General features: G+C 40.3%; 1 non-coding gene across 1 annotated transcript; it reads right to left on the bottom strand.

Moving 5' to 3' along the window:
* Positions 1 to 7,882: 7,882 nt before the first annotated feature.
* On the bottom strand, positions 7,883 to 7,989 carry LOC131639928 (small nucleolar RNA R71). The gene has a single exon (XR_009295086.1). It is a non-coding gene; the product is annotated as a small nucleolar RNA R71 (small nucleolar RNA).
* Between the last annotated feature and the right edge of the window lie 3,603 nt (positions 7,990 to 11,592).

The raw sequence follows: 11,592 nt of genomic DNA, 5'->3' as shown, positions 1-11,592 counted from the left end.
TAACAAACAAACGCATGGCCCACACTGAGGTATCACATATGTTCTTTTATTTTTATTTTAATCAGCATTTCTTTCTTTTCAGCATTTATCATGTTAACGTGACAAAAAATAAGAACACTTGAAATCAATTGGGCATAGCATCACTTAAGCTACTAAGAGACAAAATAAGACTTGAGCCATTCATAAGCCTCCACGTCATCTCCTAATGATTAAAATAAAACAAAACAAACAAATAAATGGGAAACGGAACCAATGAGCGAGTGACACCTAAGCACCAAATAAGAAAAGTCGTTCAAAGCTCAGACGTCGGAAACGCTGTTCCGATTGTCTTCTCCGTTTGCTCCCGCGGCGGAGCTCGGTCAATTTTTCCAGAAAAATAAAAAGGCACCATCTTCCTACTCGATTTCTCGTGTAGATCAAGGATCTACCATTAGTTTCTTCCAATTCTTTCTCTATCATTCAGACCAAACCAAATTATGTAAACCCTAACATTCAAGATCTACTCTAAAGCACACAAAATAGGTACCAAAACAATCCTCATACTGCAAGAAGCTCAAACACGCAATCCATACACTCATAAGAGGTCTATATCACGCAAACAGAATACATGCTCAATGAATATGCAACAACTTCGATGCAAACATAGCGGTCTAAATCCTAACCCAATCCCTGATGACGGGTTCCAGGCCTATATGCTTCTAAAGCGATGGAGAGAGTTACTTACTTGGAGAGATGTTAATCAAGATTCGAAGAGGAGTCCGATTGCTCTCTTTGTTCTTTGAAGGAGATGAAGGTGAGGCACTTCGAGATACGTATATTTTCGAGAAATAAACTCGGATCCGTCGTAGCCTTGATCTTGACAATTACACTAGTGATGAAAATGGTGATGGATCTTGAGATGAGTCTCCATGGAAGCGGCTACGGATTCTTGAATAAGAGCATGGAAGGTGATGAGTGATGAAGAGTGAAGGTGGTGGTTGAAGAAGAATGGGAGTTTGTGGTGGTGGTGAAAAAAGTGGTTATGGTGGTTAGAGAGAAGAGAGAATGAGAAAGAGTGAATGATGGGTGAGAGGTTTTTGAAAACTGGAAAAAAAAATGAGTCTGTCGCCCTGAGTTTGTGAAGGGAAATTGATTATATATATGTGGTGTAGTGATGTATGGTGTGACTTGTTGTAGTGTAATATATTCTTTACAAAACTTAATGCATAAGTTTCATGCATTTGTGGTAACTCTCCCTTTGTATTTTATGTGTGCAGAGCTGTTTGGTTATTAATGGAATATGCAGCAGCTGAGGGTGAATAAGAAAAATGCAGCAAAAATAACATAAGCAGTGATTCTTGCCTCCCGCGTGGCCATGCTGCAAGAAATCAAGGAGATGCCTTGTTACGAAAACCGACTCTCATGAGGTCAACTTCATACACATGTAACTTATTCCCTCTATCACCATTTGACTCAATCTTGGAAACATTGCGAAGAGGGAATGCAAGAGAAGAATATTGCTGTTGAAAATGCTTTGAGACAATGATCATATCATCATGCTAATCACTCTTGAAGTTATGACATAAAACTGGTAGCAAGTCCGGATGGTTGCCGTATTCACAATTTCGACTCAGCAACTTCGAATCCCCATAACTCTTGAACCGAGCCTCATTTGGAAATAATTTCTTCTGCAAACTTACAGGCCGTAATACAATGAACACTTTTGTAGTTGACCTTGATCCGAAATAAAGCTTGTAACCGTATCGAAAATGAGATTAAAGTCGATCGTTTGGCCACGCCATGAATGCTCTTCAAAATTTCCTTATATGCCTGACAATCATTTCTTAACGGATCAGTTTCTTTCCATGCGTATATCTGTCCATTCATGGAGAATTGGCTCACGATTCTTTCTACAACATTGTTTATTGTCGTGGGGAGGACAATCTTGATGTTGAAGAGTTCTCAAAACATAGCTTGCATCCATGTGAAATCTTGCCTCAAAGCTACATGCTCACACTCAATTGTTATTATGCATAGTTTCTCTAACTACTTAAGACTTGACAACCTCGAATCATGAACTTCAGAACTTCGTAACTTCCGATTTGAGCCTCGAATGAAGAAACTTCCGACTGAAGAGTTTCAGCTTCCAATGATATGAACATTTTTGTATTGGATCTTGTTTCAAAATGATGCTTGTAGCTATGTGAAAAATAGACCTAAAGTCAGCTGTTTAGCCATTCTCAAACTCTTTCAAATTTCTTAAAGTATTAGAACTTTCCCTTTTTGGCAATTTCCAAATTTAACTAATTTTCCCAAAATGGCAATTTTGAACGTTTCTTGATTTTATTTATTTCTTTGATTTTCTTTGACCGATTTTTCACCACGAGTCAATATTTGACGGTTGACTTCGACTTTGACCAAAAAGTCAACATTTTCTGATTTTTCTGATTTCAGATGAATTTCCCGATTAATCTGTTTCTGCTTTAATTTTCAATCAACTTCCAACCAGAGAAAACCCAATGCATGGTATTTCTTCAAGACAACCATATTCTCATATCCAGGAGTAATCTCCTGATTAAATTTTGACCAAAAATTCAACAAGGTTGACTTTGGTCAAAAACCCCAATTTTAAAACCCTGATGAACCTGAAATTTGTTTCTTTTAACCTGAGCTTTGACTTGGAGAGAATGGAAGCCCTGATTTCAGGAATACTGATGGAAATGATCCTCTATAATCAGACTTCAGATCCTTTCTTCTGAACCAAGGGGTTTTCTTAATGAGAGCTCTTCTGCCACTTTTCTTGAACATTAACTGTGATATGGATGAATGTAATGGATGAATGACTTATATGAGATATGCACCTGAATGTGATATGAAAGCCGATTGGGTATAAATAAATGGGCAAATTTTGGGGTGCAACAGCTGCCCCTATTCAATCTTCTTAGACCTGAATGCACAAACGATACAAGTTCTGGACATGAGAGGTGTAAGTGGATTGAATACCCGAAAGTACCATCAAAATTTGCATTCTGCGGTAAATCAAAGAGTGTTGAATGTCATCAAAGGATACCAGCCAAAGGTGGACCCTACACATGTTGCTAACCTCAGTTAGAATTCAAAAAGAGACACAGCCGAAGGGTGACTCGATAAAGGATGAAACCAGCCGAAGGGGAATCCGATCCTTGTTTGCTAACCTCAGTTAGACTTCAAAAAGAGACACAGGCGAAGGGTGACTCGATAAAGGATGTAACCAGCCGAAGGGGAAACCGATCCTAGTTTGTTAACCTCAGTTAGACTTCAAAAAGAGACACAGCCGAAGGGTGACTCGATAAAGGATGTAACCAGCCGAAGGGGAAACCGATCCTAGTTTGCTAACCTCAGTTAGACTTGAACAAGGAGACGTAGCCGAAGGACGACTCCAAAAGGAAGAAACCAGCCGAAGGGGAATCTTACCAAATTGCTAACCTCAGTTAGACTTCAAAGAGAGACACAGCCGAAGGGTGACTCGAGATCTAAAAGGGTATGCCAATAATCATTGGACTTGGCGAAACACAAGAACTACAAGGTTCCTTCAGGCCGAAAAGCGGGATGTAATTATACAAGAGTGACGATCATTCGAATTGCCATACACAAAGTATGAGTTATCTAAACGATTGAACTCAGCAAACGGGAAATCACCAAAGAGATAATGATCTTTGTGCAGAATGACTTTGTATCCAATCCACACTGGAGAGAGAAAATGAGACTTCTTTTGGGGATATATTACCTTGTGCCTTTGGAGCACATGCCCGTTTGGCTTATGCATTGGTGCATGCTTGATTTTTCTCATAGCGTAATGCTCCATATTCATGGAAATGCTACACATTTTGTAAATGCAATATGAATGCGATGATTACTATATGCAAGAGATGATGGATGGACATCGAAGGGAGCCTTCCGTCTTAAGTACTCTGTGGAGGCTTCCTCTTGGCGCCCTGACTTTGCGAGGCCACACCAGATAGTTTCTTGACCGACCCTTAATGTGTCGCTTCTGCAAGGAAAAACTTGCGCCAGATGATTTGTGGGGAAGGAGACACGATGACACTTTTGAGAGACATTATCGTGATCATGTTTGGAAACTTTGAAGATTGCACCTCCCCTTTTGAACTTCCACATCTTTGTCGAAGCATGAGGGAATCTAATCAACACTGCGGAGCATTTGAACCTTGGATGAGAGCTCTTCAGAGGAATGAACTCAGGTTTTTTTTTTGAAGGAAATGAGACCTTTGGGTTCTTGAAGCGTAGGTGCTGGCATCTGACTGTGCTGAATGATCGGATCTTTCTGCAAAACAAATCAATCAAATATGCCCCAGGTATGATGGTTCTACCTCGTCCATCATCCCAAGTACTCAAAATCTTTAAGCAATTCTATTTGTTTTAGCTCATGTTCTTTTTGTAGGACCTTGATGTTAGAAATGCAATACTTACCAAAATAATTGGACGTTTTTGTAAACAAAACAGTAAAAATAAAACGATGTAGGAATTTTTTTTGAGTGAAGAATCTTTTTATTAATGAAAAGAAGTGCCTAACATAGGCGAGTACATCAGGAAGCGGCCTCCTTGAGGAGGTGGCCACCAAAAAAAAGAAAACCAACAGCATTTACAAACATGGCAACGTAAGAAAAGATTCCATTGGGTTTCAATCTTGCTATGCCTTGCAGATCTTCAATGTTCCTTCTGCTTTGCTTTCCGAAATGGATGAATGAATTGATCCGTTGCCCTTGTGAGCCTTTCAATTGTGGGGACTAGCTATACTCGAAGATCTAATGCGCGACGCAGTCATTCGCTTTTTGTCCCTCTTTTGCCTGGACCGCCCTTTCGGGTTTTCGATCCACTAGGACCCCTTTTTTGCCTAAGTCGCCCTTTCGGGTTTTCAACTTAGCGGGTGTACTTTATTTCTTTTTCATTCTTTTGCCTGATCTTTTCCTTTTCTTTTATTTTATTTCTGATCAGGTTTATGCGAAGTATTTTTTGACTGCATCGGCATTCACGGGAAGTGGGAAGTCTTCGCCATCCATAGTTGAGAGGATCATGGCGCCACCTGAGAAGACTTTCTTTACAACATAAGGCCCTTTGTAATTCGGAGTCCACTTTCCCCTAGGATCGTTGTGAATAGGCAGGATCTTCTTGAGCACGAGGTCACCGACCTGAAAGTGTCGAGGTCGAATCTTCTTGTCGAAGGCTCTCTTCATCTTCTTTTGATAGGCTTGCCCGTGGCATATGGCTGCTAGTCTCTTTTCATCAATAAGGTTCAAATGATCAAATCTGGTCTGGACCCAATCAGCTTCACTGAGCTTCACATCTGTTAATACCCTTAATGAAGGAATCTCAACCTCAATCGGAAGAATCGCTTCCATGCCATATACTAACGAGAAGGGAGTTGCCCCTGTGGAAGTACGCACCGAGGTACGATAACCATGTAAAGCAAAGGGCAACATCTCATGCCAGTCCTTATAAGTGACCACCATCTTTTGTGATAACACGATTTTATATCGTATATTTAGCTTAAAATCCATAGATATTTATAGCATTTTCCGTTTATTATGTTAATTTATTATGATATTACGCGTGTATTTGCTTTGTTTCAGGTTTTACACTCTTATTATGCCGAATTGTGAAAAAGAGAAGAAATGGAGCCAAAACGACCCTTATCTATGCCTAAAAGACGTAAATTGGGTGCTGAAGTAAAAAGGGAGTGCAATTAAGGGCCAAGTGTGCTGAAAGAGACCCAAAGACCCAATGAAGCAATCCAGCCCACGAAGGAAAGCAGCCCAAGCCACACAAATAAGCAGAGACGCACGTCTCTGCCACCTCAGCAAAAGGGAGACGCACGTCTCCACCTCCCTAAAGACTCTCCACTTGAGACGCACGTCTCAAGTCTTCCTGAAGAAACGGAGACGCACGTCTCCACGTCCCAGTCTGCAGAATCTCCTCTTTTCACGCAAAGCAACTGCAAAGCTTCCCCTATAAATAGAGCCAGCCACTTCACTTCAATCTGCCCGATTTCCTGCCAACGAAGTGCTGCCGAAATTGTACCGCGAACTGCTTTTCTTTATTCTGCTTTCATTCAACCGTTTATTTTCTCACAACGATTTCTACACTGGAAATTGTTGTGAACTTTTCGTAGATCTAGCCTTACGTTAGATTTATCGTTTTATTTCCTTGTTTTTATTTCCTGCCATTTAAATTCCGAAGAACGATCCAGCCAACCTGTGGTGGAAGTTCGAGTACTTCAAGATTCAATTCAATTCAGATTTATTTAATTCAGGTTTTTTATTTACCGCCTTATTCATATTTGTTTGCATGATATATTATATGCCTTTTAATATGCTTATTATTATGAACCGAACCGATTTATGCATGTTTAATCGTATTAATATGTCTGGCTAAATTACTAAAGGTGTCGGTATGTAAAGTAAGTTAACCGTAGGGATCCGAAATAAATTGGCTTAATTATGTTTTATTAATTATCACTTATTTTTGGTTTGTATGTCTAATTTAATTAGTAAGTCTTAAAACCAATAGAGCGAAAGTTTGAGGGGTTAGGGCGGTCAAAGGTTAAAATCAATAGAGCGAAAGTTTGAGATCTTTAACTGGATAGTAGACATAGGACATTAGTTTTAAGGATGGCGAAAGCGTATTAAAACTAATTGGAACTTATTTATTTTCAAAAATTGTTTTTACACTCGAGCGGGATGACGAAAGCGTACGTTAGGGTTATTAGCTTGGTCCGAGTCAACAGAGCGAAAGTTTGAGATTAGGAGATTTAAATAGATAACAACCTCGTAAAATAGGCATTTTATTAATTACATTGTTTCCAAAAAGCTCTTCTAAAATCTAATGGGATGGCGAAAGCGTACATTAGGATTAGGATAGTAGTCTGAATCAACAGAGCGAAAGTTTGAGACGAGGATTTTTAATCAATTGAAATTAGTAAAGATTTTTAATTTAATTATGCAAAAGCCAATGGACCTTCGGATTACCTTTAGTTAAACGAAATACATACTGATACCTGTCTTTTATTATTATTCTTTATTTTCTCACAATCACTTTCCCTTAGGAACAATCGAAATTTTAGTACTCCTAGCTTTACATAGTAACCTTAGATAACGGTAGATCGATTCATAGTCCCTGTGGATTCGATATCTTTTAAAACTACACGACACGACTGTGCACTTGCAGTTATCAGATTTATAGACACGTAAAGTCGCGACCAAGTTTTTGGCGCCGTTGCCGGGGACTATTTAAGTCGATATCGTAACTCACTGTTACACCGTAGAGACTAGGATAATTCTTCCCTTTCTTTTTGAACGATTGTATGCCAAATACTCGTTCACAAGGAGGAGATTTAATACAACGAATTAACGAGATCGAACGTTTCATTAACGTCAAACGACGAGCTCGCAATCTTCCCGAAGTAGCAGAAATTCCGATTAATCAGGAATTGATTTTTACTGATCAAATCAATCAAATTACCCCGAAGTTAGAGATGGCTGCTATTCGTCCTCTTAGAGACTATGCCGCTCCTTCGCGCGCTGAACCGCATTCAAGTATCGCACCACCTGCGATTGAGGCAAACAATTTCGAACTCAAACCTTCGTTGGTCCAAGCTGTTCAACAGAATCAATTCTCTGGAAGCCCTGTAGACGACCCCAATCTCCATTTATCTGTGTTCGTGCAATACGCCGACACTATCAAAGCCAACAACGTTAGTTCCGAAGCTATTCAATTACGCCTTTTCCCTTTCTCTTTGAGAGATAGAGCGAGAGCGTGGCTTCAATCCCTGCCTTCCAATTCCATAACTACGTGGGACGAGTTGAAGAGAGTATTCTTAGCGAGATACTTTCCGCCTAGCAAAACTGCTATGCTTAGAGGTCAAATCAACGGATTTACCCAGAAAGATAACGAATCACTCTTCGAAGCTTGGGAACGTTACAAGGACATGCTTAGAATATGCCCTCATCATGGACTCGAACCATGGCTGATCATCCATACTTTCTATGGTGGTCTCTTATATAACACTAAGATGACTATAGATGCCGCTGCTGGCGGAGCATTAATGGACAAACCCCATGATGAAGCATACAAACTCATAGAGAACATGGCACAAAACCATTACCAATGGGGTGGAGAACGAGCCGCTCTAGAGAAAGCCCAAACCAAAGGAGGAATGTACGAAATAAGTGGTATAGACCGCGTTAACGCTAAAGTAGACGCTTTAACTCAAAAGATCGAGAACTTAACCATCACTCCTTCAGCCACCGCTGCCGCTGTAACACCTAACTGCGAGATTTGTGGATTGACTGGACATGTAGTTGCTGAATGCCAACTCTTGACTGGAGTCCCATCTGATCAAGTAAATTACGCTCAAGGAAACCCTTATTCTAACACGTACAACCCTGGATGGAAAAACCACCCGAACTTTTCTTATAAGAACAACAATGCGTTGTACGCTCCTGGACAAGCACCTGCTGTACCACCTGGCTACCAAAAAGCGCCTGTAGCTGCTCAAAACACCCCTAGGAAGTCAAATCTAGAAATCATGATGGAGAACTTCATAGCTTCCCAACAACAAACTAATAAGGACTTCCTGAATCAAAACATCCACAATAGCGAGCAACTAAAACAATTATCGAACAAAGTAGATGCTTTAGCTACGCATAACAAAATGTTAGAAACTCAAATCTCACAAGTAGCTCAACAACAAGCACCTACTGCTGCCCCTGCTGGCACGTTTCCTGCTCAACCTCAACCCAATCCTAAAGGACATGCGAACGCGATAACACTACGAAGTGGAACGAATTACGATGGACCCATAGATCCTAGAACCCAAAACGTACCCATGTCACAACAAGAGCCAAAGGAAACCCAAAAGAAAACAACTGACGAACAAACTGCTAAGACTGATGAGAACAATAACGAAGTGGAACCCGAAAAAGAGAAACCTTATGTTCCACCACCACCTTATAAGCCACTATTCCTTACCCTCAGAGATTGGCTAAATCAAAAACCGAAGCGCAATTTAAAAGATTTGTAGAACTTCTGAAGCAATTAAACATAACCATACCGTTCACAGAAGCCATAACTGAGATGCCTTCGTACGCTAAGTTCCTAAAAGAAATCTTATCAAACAAAAAGAAACTCGAGGATAACGAAACTATAACGCTTACCGCTGAATGTAGCGCTATCATCCAAAATAACATGCCTCCAAAACTGAAAGACCCTGGTAGTTTCTCTATACCCTGCGTATTTGGAAAAACCATCATAGAGAAAGCCTTGTGCGACTTAGGAGCTAGTGTTAGTTTGATGCCTCTTTCAACATGTAAGAAACTCAATCTAGGTGAGCCTAAAGCAACGAGAATGTCTCTTCAACTAGCGGACCGTTCAGTTAAATACCCTGTAGGAATGTTAGAGAATATCCCTGTTCGTGTAGGTCAATTCTACATCCCAACTGACTTCATCATTATGGATATCCAAGAAGATTCTAACATCCCGATCATATTAGGAAGACCATTTTTAGCAACCGCTGGTGCAATTATAGATGTAAAGCGAGGAAAGCTTACTTTCGAAGTAGGAGAAGAGAAAATAGAATTTATACTTTCCCAATTCCTAAAAGCACCTTCTATAATTGACACATGCTGTTCTGCCGACATAATCGACGAGTGTGTCAAGGAAATAAAATCCGAACCAAATAAGGAAACCGAGATCCTAAGAATTCCTATGCCGCCAATTCTTGAAGATGACAACTGGCGTGAGGAATATCAAGATAACCACCTGAGTGAATGCTTAGCCTTGACTCCCGATCCTATACCTGGACCTAAGAAACCTGCTATAGAGCTGAAGACACTTCCTACCGATCTTAGATACGAATTTTTAGACGAAGAACTAAACCGACCAGTTATAGTGAACGCCAACTTAGGACGAACCGAGACTGAAAAATTACTTAATGTCCTAAGAAAATACCCTACCGCTTTAGGATATAACATATCAGATCTGAAAGGTATAAGCCCTTCTCTGTGTATGCACCGCATTATGCTCGAAGACGATAGTAAAACCTCTAGGGAACATCAAAGGCGAATAAATCCTATTATGAGCGATGTGGTTAAAAAGGAAATCCAAAAACTGCTAGAAGCTGGAATAATATATCCTATATCCGATAGTAAATGGGTTAGCCCTGTTCACGTCGTACCGAAGAAAGGAGGAGTCACTGTAATCACTAATGCAAAAGGAGAATCTGTAGCACAACGTACCCAAACTGGATGGAGAATGTGCATTGACTATAGGAAGCTAAACAAAGCTACCCGAAAAGACCATTTCCCTTTACCTTTCATAGATCAAATGCTCGAACGCCTAGCTAAACACTCGCATTTTTGTTATCTGGATGGATACTCCGGATTTTTCCAAATTCCTATCCACCCTGACGACCAAGAGAAGACCACATTCACCTGTCCTTATGGTACATTCGCTTATAGACGAATGCCTTTTGGACTCTGCAATGCACCCGCGACCTTCCAAAGATGCATGATGGCAATATTTGCCGACTTCCTAGATGGAATAATGGAGGTCTTTATGGACGACTTCTCTGTCTGTGGAGGAAGTTTTGAAACATGTTTAGAAAACCTTAAAATGGTACTTAAACGATGCGTAAGCGTAAACCTAGTCCTTAATTGGGAAAAATGCCATTTCATGGTTCGACAAGGAATTGTACTTGGACACATCGTATCCGATAGAGGAATCGAAGTTGATAAAGCAAAAATCGAAATTATCGAAAACCTTCAACCTCCCAAAACCGTTAGAGAAATAAGAAGTTTTCTGGGACACGCTGGTTTTTACCGACGCTTCATTAAGGATTTCTCTAAAATAACCAAACCCTTAACTGAACTGCTTATGAAAGACGCCGAATTTATTTTCACCGATAAATGCACTGAAGCATTTCAAACGCTTAAACGAGCATTAATCTCTGCGCCAATTATGCAACCTCCCGACTGGAATGAGCCTTTCGAAATAATGTGTGACGCAAGTGATTATGCTGTAGGAGCCGTTCTAGGACAAAGAAAGGATAAGAAACTACATGTCATATATTATGCGAGTAGAACCCTAGACGAAGCTCAGATGAATTATGCCACGACAGAAAAAGAATTATTAGCTGTCGTATTTGCATTAGACAAATTCCGTTCTTACCTGGTAGGAGCCAAAATAATCATATACACTGACCACGCCGCTATTAGGTACCTCCTAACCAAAAAGGACGCTAAACCAAGACTTTTGAGATGGATCTTGTTACTGCAAGAATTTGACCTGGAAATTAAAGATAAAAAAGGCACTGAAAATGTCGTAGCAGATCACCTCTCTCGATTGGAAAATCTGAAACCCGAACAAGTACCAATTGACGATGATTTCCCTTATGAAAGACTCATCGCCCAATTAGAAGCAAATGAATTCGAACCATACCGTCCAAACTCTGAAACCGACAAATTAGCAGAAATAGCTTTAGCCCGATCTGACGCACCTTGGTATGCAGATTTCGTAAACTACCTAGCTGCTGGTGTGCTTCCCCCTGATCTAAGTTACCAA

This window comes from Vicia villosa, unplaced genomic scaffold (genome assembly GCF_029867415.1).
Source record: "Vicia villosa cultivar HV-30 ecotype Madison, WI unplaced genomic scaffold, Vvil1.0 ctg.002868F_1_1, whole genome shotgun sequence".
Classification (NCBI taxonomy): domain Eukaryota; kingdom Viridiplantae; phylum Streptophyta; class Magnoliopsida; order Fabales; family Fabaceae; genus Vicia; species Vicia villosa.
The sequence above is the reverse complement of the archived record's forward strand: the minus strand, read 5'-3'. Positions and strand labels throughout refer to the sequence as shown.